Source organism: Zonotrichia albicollis, chromosome W (genome assembly GCF_047830755.1).
Source record: "Zonotrichia albicollis isolate bZonAlb1 chromosome W, bZonAlb1.hap1, whole genome shotgun sequence".
In the NCBI taxonomy this organism is placed as follows: Eukaryota; Metazoa; Chordata; class Aves; order Passeriformes; family Passerellidae; genus Zonotrichia; species Zonotrichia albicollis.
The window spans coordinates 24,632,204-24,640,303 of NC_133859.1; positions in this window are offsets into that span (position 1 = coordinate 24,632,204).

Genomic DNA, 8,100 nt, shown 5'->3' on the forward strand with positions numbered 1-8,100 from the left:
CGAGACGCCATGAGACCGAGCCTGCTTCTCGTCCTACTCGTGATCATCCCACCTGCAATCTCCTACATAGTACTGCAGCCCAAACCACATATGGACTGCCTCGACAAAGGCTCTCAGACATCAACAGAGAAACTGACAACGGGCTGAATGGACTTTTCAATGGCTAGGGACTCTCGGGCTGGTTGGGATCTATTCTGAAAACTGTAATTTTAGTGCTGTTTATTTTAGTTGTAGTTATTGTAGTTTTTAGCATTGTTTTTGGAGTAATCAGACGCATGGTTCTCAAGTTAATCTCAAGCTCATCTCCCCCTCCTGAGGTCTACCATTTGGAAGCCCTCAGTGCTCCAGTGGATGACCTAGAAGTCTCAGTAGAATCATTCTGCACCATAAACACAGTCCTCTTCTTTTTAAACAAAACTAGGGGGAGATGTTGTGGTGTGTTGCAATATCCTGTTTTACCTTCTCCCTTCCCCCTCGCCCCTCGCTGAGTGTGCCCTGTCAATCAGGCTAACATACCAGCAAGGCGTCGTGTGATAGGTGACCCTAGTACCTGGAGACCCTGCCCCTTCACCTGGTTGGTGACTCACCTGTCCCCTCCCCTTCCCCTGTCCTGAGCTTAAAATGTGAATGAGACCATGCGGCCTCCATTCTGTTACCAGCAGTGGCCCAGTGCAGACATATCTGTGCTCATGGAATAAACATCTGGCTACCTTCTAGCAGAATCCATTCCCTTTCTCTCCACCATCGCCAGAAGCTCTCTCCTGAGGAGAACGGAGTCCTGTCTTGTGCCCCGCTGCACTCTGCCGCCAGCCAAGGTATCTCTGGGGTAAAACACCACAGTGCTGCCTCTGGCCCAGCAGCAAAGGTCAGAATTGGCCTAGGCACCATCTAACTGGTTATATTGGGATATTTATTCCAATACGGAAGGGGGTGTGACGTTGGCTGGAACAAATGCTCACTGGTAGATGCTGACGATGGGTGCAGCCAGTACGTCTATGCAGGCTCCATGGCTGATGACAAGGGAGATGATGAAGTGACTGGTCCAGCTATGGTGACTGAGGACGATGGATGTGGTTCTTCCCTCACCCATGGTGCAGGGGGGGGGGGGGGGGGAATCTGAGTTGGGGGAAGCAGCTCCTGCCGGCCATGAAAGAGTCGGTCCCCGGCTTGCAGGGGGGGTAAGGCATGGCTGGCAGGCAGGGCCAAGCGGCTTGTGGGACAGCGCAAGGCCGTCCTGCTGGGTGGGGCAAGACTGGACCAAACACAGACATGTCTGCTGCCTTCTGGGGAGCAAAGGCAGGCATCACCGGTAACTCTAGCGGGGCCAGTTTTTGCAGCGGCTTGCCAGCCACTCTTTGTGGGGCAGGGGAAAGCCAATCTGCTGGGCACAGCAGCAACAGCTCTGGCACCACCAGCAGCAGTGGAGGGGCCGAAAGCAGCATAAACGGGGAGAGGCTGTCTCCTTGGCACAGCTGGAACGTGGCTATCACTCTCGGCGGTGCCAGTTTTGTGGGAGGAGGAGATGTTGGTCTCACAGAATCATAGGGATGAGGATATTTCGGCAGAACATAATCTCTAGGCTAGAGGTAGGTTCTGCGGGGGATCCCCATATCTCCCACTGGTCCGCAGGGACCCAGAGAAAAGCTGGCAGCCACCCAGCCAGCCAATTCCCCCCCCGGGGTGTCAGTGCCCCCAGAGGCAACATCATCCCCATCTGAGGCCCCCATTTCCATTCACTTTCCCTCTAGGTGTGGCCTCGGAAGACACAGGACAGGAGTCCCCATACAGGTATGAGTTGAGGCACGATGGAATCCCCATTTGCATCTTCTTACAAGAACCAGTAGCCCAATGCCTCCCACAACTGGGGACTAAAAGCGGTGTCTGTATCTACTGGAAAGTCATAAGATTTGGCCCAGGCAAGTAGAGTGCAGAGTGAATAATCTGACACAGAGACTCCAATAAAGGAAATCATGTCCTTCCGCACAGAAACAATTGCGTGTTCTTCCCTAGAGAGGTGACTGCCCACCATGAAAACACTGACCCCCAACCTCCAGCAAGAGATACTGACTGTCCGCTTTGCTGGGGAATTCGTTCCTGCCCAAGCTTTTAAGCTATCAGGGCAAAACCGCCATCCCAGTCCTTTCCAGGAGGACACAGGGAAAGGCCATTACCTCTCCAGGGGAACAGAGGAGGTCCAGACACGGACGGGCTGCACGGGCGCCGCGGGGTCCTGACGGAGTTCCAGTGGGGTTCCGAGGCATCCCTTCACCCTCCTGCGATCCATGAAGGGCTGACCGATGCAACACACAGTGTAGTCACCAGATGTTGCTATTGAGTAAAAAATGACACAGACTCATCAGAAGGCTGATTGGCCTAACGCACGCTGTATATTTGGAACTGCTCCTTTTTATAAGCTGTTCCAGTCCAGGTAGATTTGATTGGCCATTCAGTTAATACATTTCACCTGATTGGCTAATTAACAAGACACCCTGCTTAAAAACAATCTTTGAGAAAAACAAGAAAACAGAGAGTAGGAAAACACCACCTGCAGACTGTTTATGATAATAAGCTATCATTGTTTATCTTCAACTCCCTAAAGTCTCTCAGGCCGATTCTGGGAAAACTTATGTAGTTTTCTCGCTCTCTGACCAGGCTGTCACATCCACAGGGGGAGACTTTGCCTGACAGCCAATCAGGGGTGAGAAGACTTCCACCACTGGGTTGCAAGTGCCTCTTCCTGCAAACAGGGAAACCCCTGCTGCCCAGGAAAAATTTCTCCGACTAGCCAATGGCCATCCGCAAAGGATCAGATTATGGGAGAGGCCTTAGCACATAAAAGCTGTTAACTGCAACATAACTGGACCCCACCGTCTCGGTTTCTTAGAGGGGCACTCATCTGGAGGTTCAGTTCATTTGACCCCCTGCTTGCTTTCTCTCTGCAGTCCTGCTTCTTCCCTGCCTGTCTCCCCTGTCCGCACCTGTTCTGTCTACCCTGCTTTGCCACTTCCCCGCAACAGCTGCCCGTTGCCACCTGCAGCAGACTCCCGCTGCTTCCCTGCAACTGCGAGCTCACTGCGATCTCACCATGATCCTGCCGTGACACTGTCCATGGTTCTGATTGCCGCCGCAACCCTGCAGCTTGTCCTGCCCTCTGCTCCACCTGAGTGCAGACTCACCAGGCATCCAACTGCCCATCAGCGCAGTAGACACACTGTCTGCTGACCATCGAAGCCATGCTCTCATTGAGAGCTATACAGTCTTCCCCAGCAGGGTGTGCACAAATGCTACCTGCCCATCAGATGCTGACGGAGCATCCTGGGGTTCTGATGGTAACGTTCTGACCCTGTCTTTCTGTTTCTCTCTCTGTCTCTCTTTTCTCCCTCTGTTTAATTTCTGTCCCTCTGCAGTCAGGACCATACCTTTCATTATCAATAAATGGTTCTCAGATGTAATTTGCCTTGTTTGTGCTTGATTTTGTCCGAGAAATCTGTTAAAAAGACTCCCCCACTATTCCCTTATAGTAGAACATGACAGGGAGAGAATGCTGTAATTGGTTCTGTCCTGTGCAAACCACACTTCTTCCTATTCAAATTAGACAAAGCTTTCCTGTCTCATCTGTCCATCTGCAGTAGTTTAGAAAGTCAGTTCTGAGAATGACAGGGGCAGTAGGGCCAGTGGCAGTAGTAGAGGGTACCAATCCTGTATATTTAAAAATTGAGGCTCCCTTCCAGTAGAACTAGACATGTCTCTCCTCCAGTTTTTTAATGGATGACTACACTTTATTGCTGCTAAACAATCTAGGGTATCTGAGGTGGTTTGACCCTGGCTGGATGCCAGGTACCCACCAAAGCCACTTTATCACTCCCTTCCTCAAGTGGACAGGGGAGAGAAAATATAACAAAAGGGTCATGAGCTGAGATAAGGACAGGGAGGGGTCAATCACCAATTACCATCATGGGCAAAACAGACTAAACTGGGGGAAATTAATTACGTTTATTACCAACCAATATAAGAGCAGGGTAATGAGAAGTAAAAGAAATCTTAAAACCACCTTCTCTCTACGGTGGAGAAATGGCTACATGACAGAGGTCACGTAGACATTCGCTTGTTAGCCGACCAGGAGCTGGGAAAGTACCGAACACAGCTAGTTTGAGTTTTTGCACCTGCAAGATAGCGTGTCCTTGGGCCTAGCTGGGTATGATAAGAAGTGGACAGAGAGACTTGGGAAATAGAGAATGTAGGCCCAAAGGAATGAGGAAGAGTTGATGGTATAGTTTAACCAATAGACCGCTTGGCTTACAGAATATTCATAAGCTTATTATTTGCTGTATAAGTGTCTGATGCTCTCTTCAATAAACGGAACTTGCTTATCACTCATATTGAGTGTCCGAGTCTCCCCTCACCGACAAATGGCTCATCCCCGACAAAGGCCTCATTCTGCAAGAAATGGCTGCCCGAACAGGGACCGAAAGGAAGTTTGAACTTGAGAGCCATTCTGCAACAAATGGACGCCCGAACAGCGACCCTATGGACTCTACAGACCCTACGGACTCTACAGACCCTACGGACTTTACAGAAGACTTGGGCCTGCGAGCCATGGTCGGTGCAGTATTTTGGTGTCAGTCCTGACGCAGCCCAGGAGGCACAAAAAGCTGGCCCTGCCTCAGGTGACCCCATATGGGAGTCCTGGAAAAAGGCGAAAGGGCGGGCTTCAGTGCCCTGGCGACCTCACAGGAGAGTCCAGCTGACTGAATGCCGTCGATGTCCTGGAAAGGCTGCAGCGCGCTGAATGAATGACAGGTTAAAAGGTAATACAGGAAAAAGCGGCATATAGTCCTTTTTAAGTGCTTTTTAGAAAAGCGGGGACTATAGACTGTTGACTTGGGAAGAGAATTCCCGAGATTGCTGCATATAGACTTGCTGGTGCTGCAAGTATGCGCACAGTGGGTCAGCGACCCTGCTGTGATGGCGGCAGCAGCAGCGGCTCGGGGCGCCTGCGGCACTGTGCCACTCCGAACTCGGCATGGGCGCTGTGCCATGAGGAGCAGCCGCGGCGAGCGGCTGGCCTGAGGCGGCAGCGGTGGCTCCAAGCGGTGGCGGGCATGGGCGGCTCGGCTGAGGCGGCAGCAGCGGTGGGAGCGAAGCCCCGCCGCGGGGGGAGCGACCCGCGCCGCCGCGGATGCTGCGCTGGGTCCGGTGCACGCAGTGATTCAGCCTATGGCGCGTCTCGTGAAACAAGAAGCCCGGCGCGGGGGGGGTCACCCCGCTCTGACACAAGCAGCGCAAGACCAGATCACTTTTCAAGCGTGAGCGCTTCTCCCTCCGCCCCGCAGCTGGCGGGGGTCTTAGTTTCGACTTGGCAACCTAAACAGACAGTACTTTAACAGACTCCAAGTATAGCTGCGCGGCTCAGCCGGCGCCGCCACTGACAGTGTCTCCGGCGCACAAAACTCGATGCAGCCGGCCGGCGCTCGATGAGCAACAATACGAACAGCCATGGAGCCTGAGCGAGGCGGGAGGTGCTGTGCCCGCGGTGCGGTGCGGGGCGCACCGGCAGAGCTGGGTGCGCGGAGCTCAGGGCCGGGCTGACAGCCGCGGCGGGGCCCACCGTGCCCTGCTAGCAGCCTGAAGCGGCGGCGGTGACAGGGCAAAGCGGGCGCAGCGCTGTGGGGGGGGCCTTCCGCCGCGGGGGCCGCGACTCGGGCCGCCAAAGTTCTGCGCTGCGTCCAGCAGCAGCTACGTTAACCCACCGCATCACAGCGACACCAGTAGCGGCGGCCTCCATCCCAGGTGCCTTCCAAGCGCGACTGCTTTCCCCCTGCCCCGCGGCCGGCGAAAGCTTCAGTTTTAGACCTAATAGCCGTAATAAATGTGACTCTTGTCAACAAAAGAAAAGATCCCTACTGCAATTAAGAAACCAGTGATAATAAATAAGCGACACCAAGGAGCATTACTATCAAGGCGCTCCTCACCTAAGTTAAAAAGACTTTTTGTTCTTCCTGGCAGAGACTGTGAAAGACAAATCAGCGTAGTGAATGCGTGGGCCAAATTTTGGTCGATTTAGCTTAGCATCCGTTATGCTGTCTTAAAATCACCTGTATTACCATAGACTTTAAACATCAGAAGCCCAGATAACTCAGTCGGTGGAACATCAGACTCTGAAATTGTATTTTGAAAGATTTAAAAATGTTATAGATGTGTTAAAGCGATTGTATAAGTAAGATGCAATAAGTGTGCTTTTTGTATTCTTTGATCTTTGCTTGGATGTGGTAGATGTAAAAGCAAGCACTGAATTCAAAAGAATTTTTCCACAGCTATACCTTGAACAAGCTCTTTATGTTTAGGTGCATTCAAGTGTAAAAATGCTGTAGCAAACACATGAAAGAAGTTGTTTTAGCTTAGTATTTTAGAGTCAGGCCTGTAAGTAAGTTATAGTAAATTCTATATTCTATTTCTATAGTAAGTTCCATACGTTGCTTAGTAGTTTAAGTTAAATTGACTATTAAGTGCCATTAAATGCTAAATAATGTTAAGGTTAAGTTTTGTTAAGTTTATGTCCTGTTAGGTTTAACTGCTATTCAGTTTAATTTCTTTAAAGTTTAAGTGCTATTAAGTGAAGTTAGATTCTGTTACATTTAAATTATATTAGGTTTAAGTTATGTAGAATTTAAAGTCGGTTGAGTTCTGTTAAGTTCAGTTACATTTAAATAATTTTACATGTAATTTCTGTTGATTTGAAAATCTGTTAAGTTTAAGTTCTGTTAAGGTTAAGTTTTGTTAAGGTTAATGTCTGTTAAACTTAAGTTCTACTAAGTTACTGTTCTGTTGAGTTTAATTTCTGTTAAGTTTAAGTAAAGATAAGTTTAAGTGATGTTAAGTTCTGTTAAGTTTAAATATTTTGAGTTTAGGTGTTTTAAGAGCTATTAAGTTTAAGTGATGTTAGATAGATTTATGTTAGACATTCAGTTTATTACTTGTGTGCAGGGTGTTGTCGTGAACATCAGAGAAACTCTAGTTAAAAGAGACAGAGGCATTTGTGAGTAGAGCCATTCCTGTTTGGAGTATATCTGCTGTTTGAGAATGGAAAGCAAACTTACCAGACAATCGACGCAGATGAAACCTGCTCACATGTTGCTCCTTTAGCTTATTTTTCTAGGTTGTACTAGCACACCTGAGTTTTATTTGAGCCTTGTAGCATCATAGAGTCCTTTTTGTATCTGTCATATAGCATATCCTATAAACAGTTGTTATGAACAAAAATTCGGTTAATATTTTTTTTGAGAAAAAGTTACAAAAAGGCAGCCAGATCTCTGTCCCTGCCAAGGTCCTGCATGTTTTGTTATTGTAATCACAGGTCCTTGTAGCTTATCGCTCCTTTTGTATTAGTAAAAGCCCTGACTAGGGCGAGGTAATGGCCCTTCCCCGAAGCTAAGGTGTTCTTTTCCTAGCATAGTGAAGACACCTGAGAGGGTGGGGGGGGTTATGCAAAGTGACTCCAAAGTCCAGAATGCTTTGTGGGACCCCGACTCGAAATGCAACGAGGAAACCCCAAAAACAATGAGCCAAATAAGAATTGAGAGACTAAAGTGATGTCTGGACGTGAGGAGCCGAGTGCTGAGCCTGCAGAGATGCTGAACACCTTCGGAGCCTCTCTCACCCTGAGCAGGGAGTGGTCCCAACGCCGGGACTAGCCACCTGGGAAGGTCGCAGGAGCAACACCTGACGGGGACCTCACGCCCTAAGGCTCCCACGAGGACTGGATCCCCCGGCTCTGCCTCTGGTGGATGGAGCTGCGCATATCCTCCTCCTCTGCGTCGCCCTGGGAGACGCGACGGGGACTGCAGCCCTGCCGAGCCGCCCAATCCTGAGCTGATCACTTTTAATAAAGGCATTATAAAGGAGAAGAAGTCTCCTGGCCCTGTTTATTTCAGCTGGGGGCGCTCGTCCGGAATAGCCACGCCGCAAGAAGACTCAAGACTGGCCATCTTGGACTTCAGGACAGCTGGCTACCAGGACCAGAGGGATCGGCTCAGGAGCAGCGACGCAGAGGAGCACCGGAGCACCGGATTGGTGAGAAAGCCGGTGGCGGGAGCGGGAGAC